General features: G+C 37.3%; 1 protein-coding gene across 1 annotated transcript in view; it reads right to left on the minus strand.

Annotated features, from left to right (window-relative positions):
• LOC122791529 (platelet-activating factor receptor-like) overlaps window positions 1–23,412 on the minus strand; it is a 360,796-nt gene extending 337,384 nt beyond the window's left edge. Inside the window, exon 1 of the mRNA XM_044059273.1 lies at window positions 23,106–23,412. The gene's annotated coding sequence lies outside the window, so the exon portion shown is untranslated. The remainder of the gene's footprint in view (window positions 1–23,105) is intronic.
• Window positions 23,413–24,205: the final 793 nt, after the last annotated feature.

A 24,205-nucleotide genomic window follows, 5' to 3' on the forward strand; every position in this document is an offset into this window, starting at 1 on the left:
TACAGTCTATGGCTAGACCTAAAAATGAAAGGTTAAGTCTTGGCTTTACAGTCAGATTATACAGTTTTGTTCATAACGAAGGAAGGGAAAAAAGGAAAAAAAGGATAAAAAAAGAGAAAGAAAAAGGGGGGGATTTTTTTTCTGCAGAAGTATATGGCACGTTGCAGAAGGCTAAGGCACGAAGCTATCCATACACACATTATAGACTAAGAATTGCTCAATGATACTTGTGTGAATTAGATTTCTGGATGTTCTTTAACCTCACTCTCTCATTTAATTAAAGAGAGGTGTGATAATTCTTTGTTAATTATTATAGGACCTAACCCATTTTGTAATCGATAGATTACTTTTCTTAAATGTAAATAACAAAGGTTCATCAAATTATATCTTGAAATAATTGAATCTTACCTAAGCTAAATACACACATACAGATTTTAAAGGATATAATGAGAATTGGTCCTAATTAAAAACAATCGCTCAAAGTCAGGTTTATGGTTATAAATGTTGTTATCATAATATGATATTATTACTGTTAATGTACTTCCACGTTCAGTTACTTTTGATGTTAAATGTCTTTAATATACAAGATAAAGTTGTTAATCCTGAAGATATAAGCATAGATAGCATACATTCCTAATTTTCCTTCTCTAAACACCTTAGATGTACTAACAACTTCTTTATAAAATCTTTAAGGCTGGACAGATCCCGAACATTAGATGACACTTGGAATATCACTTTACTAGACACTATACACTAGTAACATTAAGTACAATACCACCCTACTAGTCTAAACTATTAATCCTTATAAGATCAGTATATTTGTCCTTTTTCCTGCTTCTTCCTATATATAAATAGATTAGGCTCTACTACATTTCTAGGAGCGATGTGGATTTTTAAGTAGGGTTGTAGGATGATCACTCTTGGAAGAATGATAAGTTTTTATATAAGTTACTTTTTTTCTCTATCTAAACCTAGTTCTAAAAATAAATACACTTTTAGAATACAATTTTATACCTATAATAATATTTGCTTTCCAGTTATTTCAATTAACCTTTTTTCTTCAAACTCTTTCAATTAGGGGATTTAAGTGGTTAGGCACAGGGTTTTGGATGAAGGAGTTTAGTGCTATCAACACAAGATTTATCTTTTTTTCTGTACATCTAACAAAAATTGGACATCCAATTACACTAAACAAAACCAAGATAGTCTGATTATCTTCCCAATAACTATGAAATTATGAGATGTGGATCATAGATTCATGGAACATAAGGGGGTTACATGATAACAGTAAGAAAAAACTAGTGATGCATCTTTTACTTAAATAAGAGGCTAATATTTGTTTCTTACAAGAGACGCATATACCTACTAAAGGCTGGGAGGGTGATACAAACAGAAAATGGATTAAATCTATTATAGCATCTGGTGACAGTCCTATCTCCAGAGGAGTGGCAATACTACTCAAAAATTAATTTCATGAATCAATCATAGATCAAAATGCCAACAAAAATGGTAGATGGTGCTTCTTTATGACCACTAACCCTAATTCCAGAAAACCCACCCTCTTCCTTAATATCTATGGTCCATGTATAAGACAACAGGAATTTATTTTGGAAATTTATAATTTACTATCCAAGTTTCCAGACCACCAATATATATTAGGAGGTGACTGGAATACAGTCATAGACCATTCCTCAGACCAGTCCAGTACTTCGAACTCATTCAACTTTCAAGCTTCCCTAGTGTTAGGTGAATTAATGGCAGACCTAAATCTCATAGACCCCATTTCTTTCAGTGACAACTTACATAAAAATAACCTATACACTTATTATTCCAAATGCCATAACTCATGGTCGAGACTAGAATTCTTCCTAATTTCAGAATCCTTGATAAAAGAAGAAATAAAATTCTATTCTGAACCTAGATTCCTTTCCGATCATGCCAAAATCACCCTTAAAATAAACTTTACCTCAAAAACGTCAAATAGTCATATTGGCTATAACTGGACCCTAAACAACAATATATTGCACAAGAAAGAGGCAATACAAACGATAGCCAATAGTCTTGATGAACTTAATGACTAACTAGATTCTACCAATATCCCACTAGACATACAATGGGTTGCTTATAAAGCGAAACTCAGAGGAATATTAATCCAAAAAGCCTCATACCTTAAAAAACAAAGTAAAGAAAAAGAAAATAATCTAATCTCAGAACTTAAAAAACTATAAGGGAACTATCAATTGTGTCCAAACCCTAATCTAGAAAAACTGATTAACAATACTCAAAGAGAACTGCTAGAATTACACCTATACACCTATTCTCTCCAAGAACACAGACCCATTGCTAAATACTCAGAATGGGCACAAGTCCCATCTAAAGTTCTAGCAAGAATTATTGATAATAAGCAGGGTTCTTCTAGAATCACCCTTCTACAATATCAAAACAAATTTTACAAAACAGACACTGAGATCTATATACCAAATTATATAGCTTAGATAAAGAACAAATCTCACTCCTGGAAATTCAGGACTTCCTTAAAACTATTAGCTTCCCAAAACTAAATGAAGAACAAATCATTTCCCTCATTACCCCAATTAACCAACAATAATAATAGATGTAATCAGGAAACTCAAGGTAGGTAAAGCCCCAGGCCCAGATGGTTACACCTCTGACTTCTATAAATCTTTTAATATGAAATTGTCATCTATCCTCCTAAAAGTTTAGAATTACATCAAACTAAATAGTATAACAGACCTTTACTGGAATTCTTCCAAAACAATTCTAATCCCTAAAAATAATCTGGACAGAACTGATACAGATGACTATAGACCCATATCATTGATTAATATTGGTATTAAAATCTTTGCCCTACTCCTTGCTGCAAGACCTAAAAAAATAATGCCCCATATAATTTCTCCTGAACAGGCGGGTTTCATGTCTAACAGACACATGTGGGACAATACCTTAACCCTAGACTCCATGATGCAGATCAGTAAAAATGACAGAAATCCAATATATGCACTAACAATAGACGCTAGCAAAGCCTTCGACAGGGTTAATTGGGAATTTTTGTTTACATCCTTATCCCATTTTAACATCCCAAAAGATTTTTCCGACATGATCAAAACACTCTATAAGAACTCCCAAACACATCTACACATCAACAGAAAGACATTGAAACCCATCAGGATTTCTAATGGAACTAGGCAAGGATGCCCCCCTATCACCGCTTCTTTTCAACTTATTCATAGAACCATTCTTCCTCTATATTCACAGAAAACCTACCATTCAATACCCAAAATTTTGAACACACAAGTAGCATTATCAGTCTTTGCTGATGATGTTAATGTCTATTTTCAGCACCCCATCACTGACCTACAGAAAATAACAGAGGCTATCAATATCTTATCAAAAGTATCTAACTACAAAATCAATCAAAATAAATCACATCTTTCCAATTAATCCCTCTCAACAAAGCATGAGTTATATTCCTGACTCTCCTTTCCAAACAACCTACTCCATTAAATACCTAGGGATTTGCTTCAAACACAATCAGACTTTCATACTACAGAACAATCTACAAAAGACATGGTCAACAATTACTCAAGATCTTGATAGATGGCAACAGTTGAAACGTTCAATGATATCCAAAGCAGCTATAATTAAAATGAATGTATTACCTAAAATACTGTATCACTTTAATGCTTCAAATCTTATTATTCCTAACAATTTTTTTCTAAAAATAAACAAGGTACTCGTCAAATTTATCTGGTTTCCTAAAGTGGTAAGGATAAACTATCTAAAACTGATATACCCCAAGGATAAGGGAGGTTTAAGCCTACCAGATCTACACCTATACTATAAGATTATTTGTGCTAATAGAATAATTTTAATCGCAAATCATTACCCTGCGAAAGATAGACAGTCACCTACGTGGATCAGAATTTGGCACCAACATGCTCCTAGATGCAATATTAACCCGAAAGCCCTTCCCTTCTTAAACCACCTAAACCTTGTAAACTCAAAATTAAACAATGTCTTGAAACATAAGATTAAAATATTCCAGGAATTGATGAAATCAATCAGTATGGATAAAATACTCCCAATCCTTCAACCAATCCATTTGAATCCAAATATCAAGATTAACAACAAACCGATTAGTCTCATAGAATATCCCTTCATAAAAGACTTGTCATTTTGGGATATATATAAACATAAGGACAAAAACCTAAAAGACTTACACCTTGCTTTGAAAGTAAACAACAAATATACCATTATCCTGTGACAAATAACAGAAATCATGTCATCCCTAACCAAGGACACTCCTATAAATGAACAAGATATTAATAACTTACTCATAATTATGTCAAACTTATCTACCAAAAGTAAAATGTTATCTAATTCTTACAAACTGATAAACAGCATTAAACATGACTCAGTCTATCTGTTCTCTAACTACTGGGACAAACAAGATATCACATTCACAGAAGAACAAAAACTCAAAGCCTTCAAAAATACTATTCAATTCTCTCTCTTCAAAAAACTCATCTACATGCAATTAATAATCAATAATAATTCTTATTATACTCCTTCAGTACTAAATACATTTGATCCAAAAATTTCCCCATTCTGTCCATGTTGTTCGTATCAATAAGCAGACCTCATACATGTATTATGTTACTGTAAATATACCCAAAAACTTTGGAATTCACTTAAAGCACGACTCAAAAAAATGGGTTACCAGAAATCATCCTTTTCATGGCAAACAGCCCTTTTACACATCGCAGACAACAAACTACCCAAACTAAAGTTTCATGTACTAATTATGATATGTTCACTAATTAAGCTATATATAACCAAAAACTGGCTTGATCGCACCAAGATTTGTTGGAATGGATTCAGAAACATGGCACTCAACTTTATTTCTGCACAAAAACTTTGTTATAAAAAGCATCAATAAAAGAGTCTATTATCAGAAGTTTTGGAAACTCTTACTTGGTCACTTGTTAAGTGACTAAGGTAGTCAGGCTTAGCAGGTCACCCATATATTGTATAGTTACTTGATATCCTAATTAAGCTATTACTTACTTATTAGGGTTAGCCCTTACGCATTCATAACTACATGTCTGATGTATACACTACTCTGTTATATTATTACTTCATCTTGAACAATACGTAGATGTGTCTCATGTTTGATAGCACGTTTGTAGATATTGTATATAAGATTCTTTCTGTTCTTATAGTTAGTTCTGTATAGTTTTGGTTTGGCTTGGTATACACGGAGAGCTCTGTTTTATTATGCTTGTATTCAATATATGTCACATCTAATTTCCTGTGTATACACAATTTGTATTGTACATGTTTTTATCATATTAAAAATAATAAAAATTATATTTGAAAAAAAAAACAATGTGCAGTACAAAAGCACTTCAGCACCTGCCAAACAGGGTATAATCATGAGACACTTTACATGCATACAAATTATTGATAATCATGGTAGGCAAAATAATAGTCCAAACTTATAGTGAAAATAAATATGACTATTTTTTTCTAGTAGTAAGCAGTATTTATTTATAATCATGACAGATATGATGAATGAGTGTAGAATACCACCTGCTTTCACAATTTTATATAGGATGGTCAAAGGATATAGTTTCATAATCTGCACTGCTGCCACCAGTTTGATAATGCAAAGTTCAGCTCATGACAACAGCTACTGCAAATGCGTACTGCTGCTTTTGATGATAGTCACACCCAAACAAGCTTTTGAGAGTTTTATACTGCACAGCTGCAGTTTAGAGGGGTAATCACTGAATTCCCAGGATGCCACTCACTTCAAAAGGAGTCAGTACTTTCCATAGCACTCTTACTAACAGTAATTAGAACTTGACCAAGATTATTTTGTTGAAAAATGTACACAATCTTTTTCAAGCAGGGATACTGACACCTCTTTCTGTATTTACAGTAACACTGTCACTAGCTAGACCACTCTGTTACACCAAGAATGCAGTTACTCTTTACTGTTAAAATAGTACATCCATTAACTATTGTTATAATGCCAAGAGCTTGAACAATAACCCTTTGAATGGTGAAAGCTAGCATTTGAGAAATCATGAAGTTTAGCAACTGCCCTTATACACATTAATAAATATAAGTAATGGATTTTTCCAAACTCAAATACACATGTAGTTATAAATTTTACAAATAAAGTAAATACAAAATGTTGTTGTTGTTGTTGTGTCTTTTGGCTTTTCCCAGTTAGGGGTCACCACAGCGGAACTCTGGTCCGCTAATGATTGGCAGTTGATTTTTACGTGCTGAGTTGCCAGCCCTAACGCACAACCTTCAACGAAGGTACGCCCATTCACAAATGTCCCCACGCAGAAGACGCTCTAGCTGAGAGTCGAACTGGTCAGCGTCTTACTGTGAGGCGACAATGCTACCGCAGCACCACCACCACAAAATAAATGTGTTCAAACATACAGATGGTATGGAGAAGAACTCTAATGACTTATCTGGATTTTTCTCTTCCAGCAGATAAATATTCATTGATTCTATCTACATATAATTTGCAAGACTAAACAGTAGTACTAAATATTCACCAGCCATAGACTTCTGCTTGAGCTCTTCTAAGGAATACACCTGCCCAAAAGTAAGACAGTACCTAACCAGCAGTATCCATCTGCTTTAAGAGTTCTGGGCTCTATATATATATATTTTTTTTTTGTTTTGTTTTTCTGTTTGATTTATGCTTTCTCCTGGGGGGAGTCTAAGTATAACAAGTTAGTTGTCATCATATAACTCTTTCCTTATGGTAGCCACATTACCAGGTTTAATGGAAGACATGGGCTAATTTTCACCCTTACTACATTCTTCCATTTGATTACCTCCATGCCTATGTGTAACTGCATCTACACAAGCTACAGTTTCACCAAAAACATTATCTATTAGAACAGCTACTAGGAAATTGCGAAACACAGACATCTGACTGTTTCCTTGCTCCCTTTCTAGTCCAAATGATCTACTCTGGTAAATGACACCAGAAATGGTATCCTTCCTATAATCCTATCTGGTATAGTCTTCCCAGGCAAGTAATATTCCTCTGTAACAATTACAGGCTTAACAATAGTTATATATTCCTCTCTAACAATGGTTATGCCTGATACAGAATCCCTCTCAGCAATGACTTCTTTACCCTTTATCAGGAGAAGATACAGACTTTTTAATAATTTGAGTAGCTGCAGAGTCAAGACAACCCACTTCTACTGATTGTACTACTGATACTACTATTGATACTACTACTGATACTGATACTACTACTGATACTGATACTACTACTGATGCTACTGCTACTACTACTAATACTACTATTGCTACTAATACTGATACTACTATTGATACTATTAACTACTACTACTGATAGTACTACTACTACTACTGCTTACTACTGATACTATTGCTACAACTATTAATGATATTACCACTCATACTGCTACTACTACAGCTAAGAAGATAAACAGCAAAATAATACCATTGATGTGACTAGCATTATACAACACTGTATAATTCAGGACCACCAAAGCCTACTTGTGTGACATAAGACCTACGAGCTTGATAGATTATGAGGGAGTCAGGGTTTCAGTTTCTTGAAGATGACTTTACCAACTTGTAACCTGCTTATCCAGATTCAGCCAATGTTTTTCCTCTAGCAAAAAAAATATGTTTGTGATAGGAAATACCAGACATTCTTTGTTGGGTGGTGAGTTCTCATCTGGGTGACTGGGGTGGGGCAACTATGCTATACTTCACTATTATATATACTCAGCTATACAGTCTCATACAAAAGTGAGGTATAACTTCTTAAAATTTAGTAGTGATTTTGAAGTGATAGTTATTTTTTGTTTGGTAAACCAGTGCTTTCTCTCTTTTTTTGGTTTACTGTATTTGATTCAATGTGATTGAATAATGTCAGCCATGTGATACTTCATGTATTCTAGATTAAAAGGACTTGTATGTTCACTGACTTATATGGCCATCGGGAAGTTCTAGCAAGTTAACTTAAAAATGCTTGTTATAGTAAACATTTTTATTATAGTGCCTTCACTTTAACATATTTTGCTTGTTTGAACATGTTCATGTCTCTTTACCTTATGGTGGAATTAATTCTGTTAAAACTGGTCATTTATATCCTGCATACTTTCTGCAGCAGTGTAAAAAAATTACAATTGAATGGGATCTACAACAAAAAATAGTTTATGTGTTAATTTTAAATGTGTAATTGGAGTGTATATCAAAGTTTAAAACAAGCTGTGTTACATATTGTTTCCTTTGATGATCCACTATTTTTTATCTTATTGACTGATGCATGATAAAAGAATATTTTCTTTCTTTCTTTTTTCATGATACCAGGATCTTGTTACAGAATCAGGAATTAAGCCATGACAGGCAAGTATTGTACCCATGTTAGTTGACTGAAGGCATTTCCTCCAAGAGCCAGTCAATCAAAAACAAATGACCCTACTTCCTTTTTGAAGTAGTCTGTTTGTCTCTGGAGGGGTCTACCACTACTGTCATATTGGGGGGGGGGGTATTTGTTCCTTACACACATGGACTTAATATGACCAACTTTGAGGCTGCTGCATTTCATGGAAAGAGTGTATGTACAGTGATATTCAGCCATTAGTGAAAATATGCCTTGGGGTAAGTGCAGTTATTTAGCCAGTTGTCTGCCATGCAGGAGGTAGAATGGTACTTACACTTGATCTTAGCCGAAAGGCTACGATGCAAATGATTTATTAGTTATATGAAATACATAATGGCTGATTGTGATATAACACATTTGCAGTATATGGAGTGAAGTGATGAGGCCCCAAAAGCAGTTAAAATACAAGCTTATTATGCACCTCTATAATGTCAAGATAGTACATAAATTTTGTTATATACCTTTCAGAGTTGTTATGCTCTAGACTCACACTAAAGCATAATGCAGCATTCACCTTGAAACAACACCAGTATGCGTTAACAGTTTTTAAAAGCTGCAAAACAATTTTTGCAGCTCCAGAAAAGGCAGACTGGAGGGTATAACAGTTTTTAAAGCTTTTAGCCTATAAAAGGTACACCTTCCCTGTGGTCACTGTCTTTGTTGCAGCTGTCTATTTTTATGGCTTTCAAAGTTGTAAAAACTCTTCAGGAAATTTAAAAACTCCCTCTGTGGTAAGATACCCATATAAATAAATTATATAACAAAAGAAAGAATTTGCTTAATGCTTATAAGAGCTCTCATTCTAATTTATTTATTTATTTACATTTGGTAACTGGGTAGTGTCCGACTGGGCAAAAACATAGCCCATTTTCAGCGGAGACCCGAGTAGAAAAGCTCTCAAGTAAAGTTACAATATTTACAGTAAAAAATGCATGTTAGAGTACGTAATGATTACTAAGAAATTTACATAATTACGCAGCACAGTATAAACAAGTTAATAACAGGTGATAAAAATCAAAATCAGAAAATCAATCAAAATCAAGTAAAAGTCAAAAATCAGTTAATCAAATCAATCAAATTGAGTTAAATAGTCAGAAAGACAGGAGTAGGTAAGGGAGTTAGCTTAGCCAGAGAAAGTACAGGAGCATAACCATTGATTGGAGAAATATTTTGTAAGGAGCTGTTTGACGTTGTGAGTATTAGGAATAGATAGTAGATGCTGGGAAAGGGAATTCCAAGATTTGGCTATGGAGTAGCTGTATAAAGAATCGCCATAAAAGTTGTGGATTTTCATAACTTTGAGCAGTATTTTTATCTGCTTACCTGAGTGAGGTAAGATTAGAATATCGTTGAACAAGGTTGGATAGGGCTGGGTAATAGTCAGGTTTATAGATAACAGAATGAGCTATTAGCTGGTTTAGAGCGAGTAAGTTTGGGGGTTCAATCCAGTTGAGTTTTTGAAGGGCGATGCAATGGTGAGCTCTGTGGGGAAGGTAAGTGGCAAATTTGGTTATTTTATTATAGCAAGCTTCTAGGTTATTCAAGTCAGATTTACAAAGGTTTATGAAGACTTGAGAACAGTGGAGAAGGGTGGATAGTAGGTGAGTTTTGGCAGTGGCTATCCTTGCAGGATTAAATAGATATGGTTTAGCCCTATAGAGAGTAGCTAATTTTGTGTGGACTATTTTGATTGTTAAAGCAATGTGTCTGTCGAATTTTAGGTTGTGGTCAAGGGTAATACCAAGGAGTTTGGTATGTTCGACAGGTTCAATTTTTGTACCATTAGAGACAAAGATAGAGATGTTTGTTGTTTTTTTATTGGTGGAATTGGAAAATACCATAAGTTTGGTCTTGTTATGGTTTTGAATGAGTTGGTGGTCTGATAGGTATTTTTCAATGTTATGTAGGGTAGTCTGAGACTTTATTTGGAGTTCATTTAAGGAGGGGGTGGAGCAAATAAGGGAAGAATCATCATCATATTGAATGATGAAAGCAGCTGAAGCTGCAGTATAAAGATTATTAGTAAAGATAATAAAGAAAAGTGGGCCTAAGATAGAGCCTTGTGGGACACCGACAGGCAAAATGGGTAATAGTTTGTGTTCCCATATGGTGGCTTGTTTACAGTTGAAGAGGTAGCTGTGGAACCAGTGTAGGGTATCAAAGCTGAAGTTGAGAGAGGCAAGTTTGTTCAGGAGTATTTGATGGGATACAATGTCAAAGGCTATTGACATATCAAGGAAAGTGACATAGACAAGGTGGTTATTGTTTTTGAGGTAGCTTACAGTGTTGGTGAAACTTAATAGGATGATGTTAGTACTACGGTTTGGGGCAGAAACCATGCTGAGTAGAAGATAGAAGGTTATGTGTTAGAAGGTAGTCTAACATTTGTTTATGTAGGCATTTTTCTAAGATTTTGGCAAGTGGAGAAAGTATAGCTATAGGCCTAATTATCTTAACAGCACACTTAAATAAACTAGTAAAGGGCTTGAGGGAACAACTAGGAAGCTCATAGCTGTGTAAGAACTTAAACTTACCACTAAACCTAAAATAACAGCTATGTCAGGAAGTTAAGACCTTCAATCAATCCACATCCATCCACAACCCCCTTTTTCCCATTTTTACACATGGAGTCGGCAGACACATGTCATACGATCAAACATTTAAAACATTGAACCTCACTTCAGTGAGACAAGAATAACTTGGGTTGCTATAAGATTTGCAATAAATTCATCGGCTGGGATATTAGCTATGTCCTTTGGGTCAACATTTGTAGTATTATTGTGGGCATGCTCTGAACATTTTTGGATGATAGGTCTTAACTTCTTGACATAGTGGTAGAGCAGAAAGTTCCCCACTTTGATTCTTAGCTGGGGTGTCTTCAGTGTGGAGTCTGCATGTCCTCCCTGTGTTTGAATAGATTTCCTCCAGGTACTCCAGTTTCCTTCCACATTCCAAACACATGCAGCAGGTATACTAAACAAATTAAATTGGAAGTAGGTGTGTGGGTTCATCCTTGAGCCCACTGCTGTTCATACTGGTGCTGGACTACATTAGCCAACAGATCAGAGGGGACAGATCAACAAAGTTGCTGTATGTAGACGATGTGGCATTACAGGCAGACTCTGAGCAAGAACTTCAGCAAAGGATAAGAGAATGAAATACAAAACTGAAGGCACATGGTATGAAACTGAATACAGATAAAACAATTGTAATGGCAGTAAATGGTGGAGTTCAAAAGAAGCTGAGAATTGAGATAGATGGGAAAGAGTGGAACAAGTTAACAGATTCACATATCTGAGAGGAGTGGTTGAGGAGAAGGGAAGTCTAAATGAGGAGGTTGAAGCTAGAATCAGGGGGCTGCAGCCAACTGTTACAGAAGCAAAAAAGTCAGCTGTGCAAAACAGTGGTGTGACCAGTACTACTGTATGGTAAAGAAACATAGGCAGTAAAGGCAGAGCAGTTGAAGAAGCTAGAGGTGAAGGAGATGAAGTGCCTGAGATGAGTCACTGTGGGACAGATGAAGAAATGAGGACATAAGAGCAGAAGTCAAAGGTCAAAGATCACAAATGATGGTGATTCAGGCACATGTACAGAAAAGCAGAAGACAATTTGGTGAAGAAGAATTGGAACAGACAGGCAGAAGGCAAGAGAGGAAATGAGAGATATGTGACAATTAGGCATGAGTGTCGAAGCTGGCAGGAGATTAGCACTGAACAGAGAGAGAGAGAGAGAGATTACGACATTTGACACAACATCCCAACCCCATGTCAAAATGGGAATGGGGAAAAAGAGGACTGATAATGCTGATGATGATCAGCAGTAGAATATATCCATGAATGCAGTCTGGAAACCTGTTCACACAACAGCATTTTTGTATACAAAGGAAACAAAAGAGGAAAAGCTGTATTGTAGAAAATGCTGTAGATTTATTTTTTTTCTTGCAATCAAGACACTTCTTGTTAAGTGAGTCTCCATGAACTACCAAGGAATCGTGCTGTGAGTCTACCAATTGTGTGATGATCAAGTGATCAATAATATAGCTTTACTGAAAACACATAATTTTCAAAGGGACTTATTACTATCAGGGCTTGCCACTATCTCAAGATACAATTACCTCAAAGTTGATTATATTAAATATGACTTTCAGGGATGAAAATTCCTTCAAGGGGTATGTATGGAAGCTCCCTCACCCACACTAAACAATAAGTCAGTCATGTATTCTGCAATCAATTCACTTTTTGAACATATTATTTTTTAATGGATTGCCATGGAATATGGTATGGCAAATCTTGTGAAAGAAGCAGTGATTTCTGGGAATTAAACATAGCATGAAAAGTACTGCATGAAATTAAGGATTGCCTTGGTTTAAATTAAACTTTATAAAATTATATACAAACTTTGTAAAACATGTTTTTTTCTGGATATTCCATTTTCCTTACCTTTGAAAAACAAACTGATTGACTGGCTACTCTGAAGTGTCCATACATGAGTTGAATTTATCCTTGCCTTTGTGACCAGGGATGTGGCTGAAAAGGGTCTATGATAGCAAGTTTACTTACCCAGTTCTTCTTCTTCTTTTGGCTGCTCCCATCAGGGGTCGCCACAGCAGATCAACTGTTTCCATTTCTTCCTGTCTTCTGCATCTTGCTCTGTCACACCAACCACCTGCATGTCCTCACTCATGACATCCATAAACCTTATCTTAGGCCTTCCTCTTTTCCTGTTACTTGGCAGCTTCATCCTTAGTATCTTTTTCCCAATATACTCTGCATCCCTCCTCAGCACATGTCCAAACCAACGTAATCGTGCCTCTCTGGCTTTGTCTCCAAACCTTCCAACCTGGGCTGACCCTCTAATATATTTATTCCTAATCCTGTCCATCCTCGTCACACCCAGTGCAAATCTTAGGTTCATAGGTTCATAGGTTCATACTAGGCTATCTGCCCTACGGCATTTATAAGCCTAGCCAGAATGTGTTTGGCTTTCGCCACCCATTTTAAATTTATTTTGCTATGCCCTTTTTTGAGGTTAGTATACTGTGCCTCTGTCTAACAGTGACACAGAAGTGATACCTGGGGTAAACCTATGATCTCCCATCCACTCATCAAGATTCCTCTTGAAGAGAGTCAATGAGGGACTCTGCCTAACCTGGACTGGGATTTTATTCCAGAGTGAAGGGAGCCTCTGGGTTATGAATCTGTCCCTCCAGCATGTCCTATTTATTTCAGTGCTGAGGTTCAAGTCTCTCGAGAGCGTAGCTCGATGGGATTTGGATTTTCTGAGGTGCAGCATGTCCATTAATTCCGGGTTGGACATGGCTTTATACGTCAAGCACAGATCGCCTCTGAACAGGCGGTATGCCACTGAGTAGAGCTGGAGTTTCTTTAACCGGGCAGCATATGGCATCTGTTTGAGCCCTTTGATCCTCTTGGTGAGGTACTTTTGGGGTCTTTCCAGTTGCTGCAGGTGTCTGGTAAGGTACATCCCAAAAGGGGCATTGTACTCAATTATGGGCCTGATGAGGGATGAGTAAAGAGGCATGATGACGCCCCTGATCTAGATGTGAATCCTTCATGATTAGGTGGGCTATATAAAATGTTTTTCTAACCACTTTGGCCACATGGTTGTCAAATGAGAGATTGCTATCAACTTGGGTCCCCAGGTCCCTAATTACTTCTTCTGTACTTAATGGATTACCACCTATGTGGTAATTTGTGGGCACTTTGTTTTTGCCAAAGGGGATGACTATACACTTTTTGGCATTTAGCTTGAGGCCATGGCTCTGGCACCAGTTGTCTGTTTCTATGAGGCCCTTTTGGAGGATGCTTGTGTCGGCTGGAGAGTCGATTATGGCGCCCAGTTTGCAGTCATCTGCGAACTTGGTCAGCCACAGTCCTTCCGTGTTAACATCTTCAACTCTGCCACGTCAAGCTCTGACTCCTGCCATTTTGTCAATGCCACTGTCTCCAACCCATATAACATAGCTGGTCTCACTACCCTCTTGTAGACCTTCCCTTTCACTCTTACTGGTACTCGTCTGTTACAAATCACTCCTGACACTCTTCTCCACCCACTCCATATTGCCTGTACACTCTTCTTCACCTCTCTTCCACACTCACCATTACTCTGAACTGTTGATCCCAAGTATTTAAACTCATCCACCTTCGCCACCTCTACTCCCTGCATCCTCACCATTCCTCTATCCTCCCTCTCATTCACATACATATATTTTGTCTTAGTCCTGCTGACCTTCATTCCTCTTCTCTCTATAGCATATCTCCACCTCTCCAAGGTCTTCTCCACCTGCTCCTTACTCTCACTACAGATCACAATGTCATCTGCAAACATCATAGTCCACGGGGACACCTGTCTGATCTCGTCTGTCAACCTGTCCATCACCATTACAAATACGTATTCAACACAGACATGTCCATCCTTTTTGCAGAATCCACTACCATCTGACCTTCTGCATTCCTTTGTTTAGCACCATACCGACCCATCACTTCCTCATCCCCTCTGTTCCCTTCACCAACATGCCCGGTGAAATCTGCTCCAATCACCAGTCTCTCACCCTTGGGTACAGTCATCACCACTTCATCCAACTCACTCCAAAATTTTTCTTTCACATCCATCGCACACCCAACTTGTGGAGCATATGCACTAACAACATTCATCATTACACCATCAATTTCCAGCTTCATAAACATCACTCTATCCGACACTCTTTTCACCTCCAAAACACTCTTAGCATACTCTTCCTTCAGGATAATGCCTACACCATTTCTCCTCCCATCCACACCATGATAAAACAAATTGAACCCACCTCCGATACTCCTAGCCTTGCTCCCCTTCCATCTGGTCTCTTGCACACACAATATGCCAACCTTCCTTCGGTCCATCATATCAGCTAGCTCTCTCCCTATACCAGTCATACTGCCAACATTCAAAGTTCCGACCCTCACTATCACAGTCCTAGCCTTTACCTGCCTTCGGCCATGCCTTCCGCCTCTTCAAATAAGTAAAATAATTGTGCATGTCAAGGAATAATGTGGACTACAAATTATGCTTCGGTACCTAACAATGACTAAAACACCTGACGTATCTAACCAAACTGATGCCTGTGGAATGGAATGATCGGGAAAATGAGCTACAGTAATGTAAGATTTCAAGCTGCTTTAACAGGAAGTACTAGATATGTAATGACAAAATAAATATGACCATAATGAGAACACCATAGATTTTTTTTAAAACTCCCTTTGCAAGTTAAAGGTCTAGTGGAAGAACTGATATGAAGATCCCAGGCAATGCATACATCAGTTCAGATTGGTCAGTTTATTCCACAACACTCATCCATGATTAATACTGAGTTACAGCATCCCTGGAATATTAGTTTGCTGATAATTTGCTCATCTGCTCATACTACAAGAATCTACACCAGCAGTTATCATTGTTGCAATCTTTAATAGCATTATGCCACCTGGTGGGCGGATTGTGTACTCCTGTGTATTTTTCTTTTCTGGGGGGAGGGACAAGTTGGTGCACAGTACACATTGTAAAACCATAGCTTTTTCTGCACTAACACTATAAAAAAGCTTTACTAGAGATGACAAGCCATTATAACCCAGTTAGACTATTAGCAGGGATTGTAATAGCCATTTAATGACTTACTTTACAGCAGATTACTACAATAAACCTATCCAGTCTGCCCTTAGAAATGCTTTAACATTCTACTTCGCCTCCATATCCACCTACTTCCTTCCCCTTTATCCACCTATCCTATGTCCATTTAAATGCCTCTATGCACTCCGTCTTTACCACTGATTATGGTAGCCCATTCTAAGGGCCAACTATTCTCTCTATGAAAATGTACTTTTGGAGAACGGGATAGTAGTTAGTCACTTCACTCTTCTGACACATTCCCTCCCTCCCCCATGTGTCCTTCCTGTTTAGGATGATCCCCCTAGTTACCTGAAATAATCTTGTGCAACAATATCATATTACTTCCTGCCTCTTCTGGTTTCAAGTGAGAAGAGCTTTAGCTCTTCTAGTCTTTGGTCATATTCTTTCATTTCAATACCATGGATCTTTCTGGTACATATCCTCTAGACTCCTTTGAAAAGCCTGCTGTATGCAATACTCAAGATGAAGTCTGACCAAGGCTCTGTAGAGCATAATCATTAACCTTTTGCTTTTGGAATGTATCCTCTTGAGGATAGCAATGTCTTTCAACTTCTCCTGTTAGGGGTCACCACAGTGGATCACCAGTCTGGAGATTGATTAGCAGTGGAGTTTTTATGGTGTCGAGTTGCCATCCTGGTGCCCAACCTTCACAGAAGGCACACACACACACACACACACACACACACACACACACACACACACACACACACACACACACACACACACACACACACAGACACACACACACACCCCTACTGCATGTCTTTAAAACTCACTCAACCACAGGGAGGACATACAGACTCCGCACAGAAGGTGCTCCAGCCTAGAATTGAACCAGAGAACCTCTTGCTGTGAGGCAACAACACTAACCACTGCACCACCATGGCTGACAAATGTATCCACTTGAGGATAAACTCCAGAATTCTTTTACTGTTGCCACTGTCCATTTTGTCTTTGTTCCTGGTAATCAAGTCTAGGTTTGACTGACACAGCTATATTCTCAAATGCAAATCACAGTAGTCACAGCTAACAGGTTAAAGATGATGTAAAGAGGTTGGATGTGGGTCATAGCACTTGATATCTTGATTCAGGGATAAAGCCAAAATAATAGGGGAATAATATAGCCGTGGTCGTACAGCGGTAGCGTTGTTACCTCACAGCAAGAGGTTCTCCTGTTCGATTCAAGGCTGGAGTGCCTTCTGTGTGGAGTCTGCATGTCCTCCCCACAGTCGAGTGGCCTTCGAAAGACATGCGTGAATCGGCATGCCTTCTCTGAAGGTTGGGCATTGGGCTGGCAACTAGGCACCATACAAATCGACTGCCAATCATTAGCGGACCGGAGTTCCGCTGTGGCGACCCCTAACCGGGAAAAGCTGAAAAGACAAACAAACAAGGCACAAAACTAGGGAGAATTGTGAAATATTGTAATTCACTAAAAAGAATTAATAGAACAGCAGGGCTTGAGTTGAGTGCATTGTCTGAACAATAAGATGTGTGAAACTCCAATGTCTTGTATTATTGACTGACTGTAATCCTTACTAATTTACTAGAAAATTTAAAATGAAAAATTAAAAGCGATGAGGCAAAAGCATGAAATAAAGTCAAAGATGTTGTGCAAAACCAGGAGCACTGACAGACGGTTTCCTATTAGATGACCGAAGACACATTCTATCAAATCTATCGAATGTGTCTTGGTCGAACTTAAAACAATAAAAAGGCAAAATAGCGAAGCAGCTTTTAAGCAAATTCCCTGGGAAAGAATTCACTTGGTTGCTTCCGTTACTTTGCCGTTTTCGGAGTTGGTATATTTAAGTAAGGGGGTGGGGGGACGAAGCCCCCCCACTTTATCTATTCTTTCAATTTTTTTTTCTTTCTTTTTTTTTTTTTTTTGGAAAATCACTGTTCTGAGCTTTCGAGATTGTAAACTTTCGCTTACATGGGGTCGATTATTCATCATTTGCTTTTTTAAGTGTTCGATGATATAATATAGACCCCTGACAGACATGGGTCAGCAGACGCCATAAAATCACTGAATGGCATTAAGGGGACCTTGCATAATATATAAATGAGCAGAAACCCTTCTTATAATCTATAAATAGGTACTGACACAGCAGAAATGCAAGTGCCTCTGACCAATGATTTTGAAGGTACTAAAAATAGAGTAGCTGGTGCCTATACACTATAAAAATAAAGAATGCACTCTAGTTAAGAATATACTGCATTTATATCTCAGTGCTGTTCTCTAGGTGCAGGCATCTCAAATTTGTTTTAAACATTCACTAAGAACACAACACATCTTCTCAATGGGAACACAGCCGAGCTGTTGGCTGGTTTCCCATGCGGAGGATCTGAATGTCTTTCAAAATCATGAGAATAGCTTAGTGCATCATCTGTGTCTCCTGGTACCCCATCACTCATGTTAACGCCTGATAAGAAGTGACAGTGCCCCTGTTTAAGCAGACCTCATCAAATAAAAGAGCATTCTGATCTACAGATGATTTTCCCTGAAAATAAGCATGCAGTCATCTATTGTCTCTACTTACTTGCAAAAATACTATATGTACCTCAGCTTTCAGCAACATAAGCACAGCACCTTTTGAGTACAGATATCCCATGGCCTTTCCCACATGGCAGTTCTTAACTGTCATGATAATCTTAGATATGGAATGTAGCATAACTTATGAAGGAGTGGGTAATTTATACATGTACTACCTAAGAGTGTGGAGTAACAAACCATGCTTGACTTCACCCATCATGCCCAAAAGCATATGCCCATCAGGGACACAGATGGCACTTAGCAGAAATCATGCCCACAAGTAATGTGGGATGACAAACTGATATGAAGGATGAAATAAATATTTAAAACAGTGAAACATTAAAAATAATTTGTGCATTTATTATTGTATAAACTATATCTTAAAAAGGACAAGAAAGGTGCCAGATGCAGGCAACAGTAGGCCCCCACATTTCTTATTGTTTATCAGATACAGATGGCTAGAAGCATGGTTTGTATTATTTAAACCAGAGTAACATTTATCTGTAGTGGTACAATTTCTTTTCCTGTTCTCCTTGTCTGTTATTATTTTCTGATATGCTGTAAAGGCATGGGAGTTAAGAAAGGGCAGCCTTCTCTTACATGCAGTAAGAAACTTAATAGTTTATACATTTATAGTTTGTACATTTATTTATTGATATTATCTATATTTCGTAGATAAAATGAAGGTATCTGGGGAGGCTGCTTCCTTGAGCATTAATTTTAGCTCATTTTTAATTATTATTTATTTTTAATATTTGTCTGTTTACTGTGTAGTGCACAGTATCCATACCCCTCAACCTCTTAGAGCAAGACATCTGGACAAAGATTATAAATAATCCAGGGACAAAGGCCCAAAAATAGAGACACATTTTAAACATTGCTCTTAACAAACTTATTCAGTTGATAAAATAATAGGCTTTGCAGTAACATGAATTTTCTGAAGGGTATGACGTCTGAAACTAAATGTCATTATTTTCTGTCATCAATCTTTAATGACTCTCCAATAGAAAACCACATTTTTTTTTGAAAAAAGGACCAAAAGGTATGAGGCAAAAATTTGGACTTTCTGTGAAAATCTATACAATTGAGAGGTATGCAGGGTGCTTATGTCAAGCATATGTATTCTAATTAAGTTATGGCACCTTTCACAAATAGTGTATGCCCTACTGATGTCAATCATCTGAACCACACCCACAACCTGGGCACACTTTAGCCAGTTGCACTATCACTACATTTAAGTATAACTGACAAAAAGATGCTTGTTCATCGTATGTTGCAAGGCCACATTTTTTCTATACCATTCTAATGCTCTTTTGTTTATTTTTATAGGAGCAGTGTTTTACCATTTTGCGTCAACTCAGTTTTAATTTCATTAGTACTGGTATTTCCCAAGAGATTCCCTAACCATTCATACACACTCAAGAAATATGTGGTTTGCAGAAGTTAGATGTTTCCTTTAGCACTTGCCAGAGAGGCCTTAAGCATACTGACTGATTAGATTTTCCAGAGAGCTGTGAAGTTTCGTTCCTTAGCACAGGAGAAAGTAGTCTTTGTAATGAGTCATTGATTTACTGAACTAGCTGTGTAACCATGTAACCTCAGATCAGAAAAGTAGCCAGACAAGGGACTGCTGTGCCCTTTGCTGTATCAAATAATGATCTTCTATAACTCCTGCTTCCCTAGAGGGAAAGACCCTAAATACTTTCTATTCTTCTGTAACTGAAAATTAGAGTGTTTTACAGAAAGTCCTACAACGTGCTGCCAAACAGTAAAGTAGTTCCTGCTGAATGTTGTTAGGAAAGCAAAGAGAGACCCCTCCCAGGTGGGGGGGGGGGGGTGGGGGCAGAGATTTTTATCTCACTGCTGTTAGTGTAAGCAAACCAGGCACTCAGACACCTCAACATAGCACATAAGCTAGAGAAAAGCATTCTTAAATAGAATTGTTACACTTGTCTGGGTTTGCAGCCTTAAAATACAGCTCCTGACCCAAAGCTGCAAACAAAGCATGTATACAAAAAACGAGCATGTGCCAATGAAAAAATACTATAATTCTGTTGAAATAATGTATCCTGTAATTTGAGACTAAAAGGGATTTGTTAAAAATAGCTGTGTGAAATACATTGGATTCAAACTACAACCGCACTGTATGGAAACGTTTATTTAGTAATCTCATTACTGTTGATATGCAAATTAACAGTTTGACAATAGACCCTGAGTCTGGGAACTGACTGAATTTTTCAACTCTGTTGGGGTTTATACCACATTCAGTATAAATGAGCAAATAAAATCGCCACGAAAAAAATCAGGGAAGAACAACTTTGAAAATGTATCGTAGGATATCATCAGAAACTAACATACAGATATCTTCTCATATTGATTTTTAGGCTGGAAATACATCAGCAGAAGTTAACACAGGTAAATGTATAAGAGTAATACAAACAACAGCATAAAAATGATAAACCACAAAAAATGAATTTACCTTACTGACTTTAAAAAAGTTAAGAATTCTTGTAATAATTATGTAAAATGTATGTATAGACGTAAGAACTCAGTCATGCATAGAAGCATGTTTCTTACTTTTTTTCACATTTTGATGTTCTCTCACAAGTGCATAACATGAGATTGTAATATACAACTCTTATAATCTATGCTTCAATAAAGACGGTACACATCTGCTAATTGCACTGCAAAATAAATTGATTATAGATGCAATTAAAATTATTGTAGATGCAATATGCTGTTCTAAAAATTGATGGAAAAAAGAAAGAATAGACACCATCTACCAACAAAGTAGAGAACCAGCTCTACAGCTTCATTATAATCCCTCAGACAATATGCCTAGTGAATTATCATATTCCCAGAACTGCAGGGCACTTCTTCCTTCAGCTGTGTGTGCATTTGTGAAGCCGCACTTTTTTTCTCACTGCTATGGTATTGTCATCCGTTAAGTCACTCTGTAATCTAATCACACATTTGTAGCAGCCTTTGCCTGTCTTATGTCATTGTAAAAGGGGTGGGGGGGGGGAGCAAATTCCAGTGGGACCACACACAGCATTCTCCCTCCACAGTACATGTTGGAAAAGATGGTACAAGACTTAATTTTACTAGTCGACTTGTGGCATAGGTCTATTTCAAGTATTGTTTGATAAGTTAGTTCTGTACTTCTGAGCCTGTTTTATGAGTTAGAATAAAGCCACATGAGACAGATTAAACCCAAGATAAGTCATAGTGTACTGTAGCCTGAGAATAAGTAAACAAATAGCCTATGGGACATGTATCTGTTTTACAGTGGCACAAGTCCTTGCGCTACTTCAGTATCACCATCTGCAGAACAGCAGGTGCCAGGTCTGGTCAGGTATGTGAAACACATTGTAGAATCATCTGCATTAGCAGATATCCAGTATTACTGTACTCCCAGACTGAACAGGAAAAAAATATAAAATGTGTGATTCCAACCTTACAGATGGTCTCATGTATAACCCCTGATCTAGGAATACTCCTGTCCGATGACATCATTGTCTGGCTACTCGTTACTATGTTGGTGGAAGCGGAATCTCAGACCGGAAAGCTAAGATGAGCTGAATGGTGGCCGCGGCATTCATGAGTCAATGTATGGGATATGCTGTAACAGCTCTGCCAAGCAGCAGCACATGGTGGTCCTGCTTGTACAAAAGAGACCCTCTATGGGATAGTACCACACTGACAAATAATTTTAATTTTATCCACTGTAACTTTGCTCATTAGAATAATATTACATTATTTCCCTAGTCTGACAGAGGGCATCTTGCATAGACATGGAAGCACTTGCTTCTAGCACTTTCTCTATATAAAGTCCATGCTGAACATCATGAGTTCAACTACCACAAGGAACTTGTAAAAATAACTTAATATCAAACTTCCCAACACACACTATCATTCATACATCAAATAACTACAAGTGAGGAAACCCATCAAATGCAGATATGCTGTAGATGTACACTGTGGTTGAGATAATCTGAGTATGGCTGATGTAAACACAAATGTATCATCTTATTGCTATATACTGATATATATTAATTTATTTTTATGTACTTTTTTATGTACTGGTGATTTTGTCGGATAAGTTATCGGTGTTTTTAAAGGCTTTCCTAACAAACAATGACCTTTTTACTGTTACTAAGATCTTAAAACAGATGCCACTTGTATGTTAAGACAATTTGATTTCTGTAGCATAATTCAAATATATCTTCTAAAGAGTGCCTAGAAGGGAAAGTTTATGTAGAAGGATTTAATAGGGACATCAGACTGCATCAGTGAACTGCAAATCAAGTGATACACTTTAATATCAATCTACAGTGAAGTCTGAAAGAAAAAGGAATGAAAAAATGCATAAGGTGCAAAAAGCAAAACTTGAGAGAAAATTCTTACCTAGCCTTCTGTGAATTTCTTGCTGCTGGCTGACATGGTAACCGATATCAAAACAGAGAGTACTTCCATGAAGCCTTCCTCACTAACAGCTCTACTAGGACTGAGGCAGAACTCTGCGATGTCATGCAGTTCCTTCACGGCAACCCCTTTCAGTACAGACCTACTAGTCATCTTTTAGAAACACCAAAAGTCATTTCATGCTTTGCAGGTTGCGTGAACAGAATTACAAGGGACTTTTTTCAAAGTTCATAACTCTTTGTAACTAGCAGCAAAAAAATCTACTCTACACAGTGATGATGCGAGAAGTCCTCCCCCCACAACAAAGCAGTGCTTGTGTCCTGGATGTTCATGTACGGTAAGGAGTCTGCACGTGATCAGGAGACAAAAAGCACCCAGCCCTTCCATTCAAACACGGTTCCTCAGCAATTACACAGCTGTCAACAGTTCAGACAAGGCAATGAAAAAGCCAACACTGTATATAACAGCAAGAGTGTCTGAGAAGATGCAAAAGCCACAACCTATGAGAAATTCATAACCTGAAAGAAACAGCTTGCAAGCTGAAAGCTTTCTGATCTTAAAAGTATGTAGCACAACTGGAAAATATTAAAACTATATCACTCAGCTTATTCATACAAAATTTATATATTAAACTATTAAACTTTACACCTCTCTTTATTGCTTAGAAATGTTACCAGAAAAAAAAAAAAATCCCCCAAATGCATCTGTGTGTGTGCGTGTGCGTGTGAGTGCGTACGTGCATGTGTGTGTGTGTGTGTGTGTGTGTGTGTGTGTGTGTGTGTGTGTGTGTATGTGTGTGTATATACACATAAATAAGAATGATGTAATCATGTCAACTTACCGAGAAAACCCAATGAAGTCCAAAGCACAAATGTGCTGATACCATTCTGCACAGATTCTGTGATTCTGTCTACCTTCAGGATGAATTGTGGAACAGAAGCAGGAAGAAGTGTAGTGGTCTGTTTGTACCTTTACATTTAAGACACAGACATGCATATTATTTTTACACTTCAGTATAAAGTTGCCACATTCTGCTTCCTGGCTGGATAAATGCATTTGAAGGTTAACTTTATATGTTTCCT

The sequence above is a fragment of the Protopterus annectens genome, chromosome 1.part2 (genome assembly GCF_019279795.1).
Source record: "Protopterus annectens isolate FY-2018-M chromosome 1.part2, PAN1.0, whole genome shotgun sequence".
NCBI classification, from domain to species: domain Eukaryota; kingdom Metazoa; phylum Chordata; order Ceratodontiformes; family Protopteridae; genus Protopterus; species Protopterus annectens.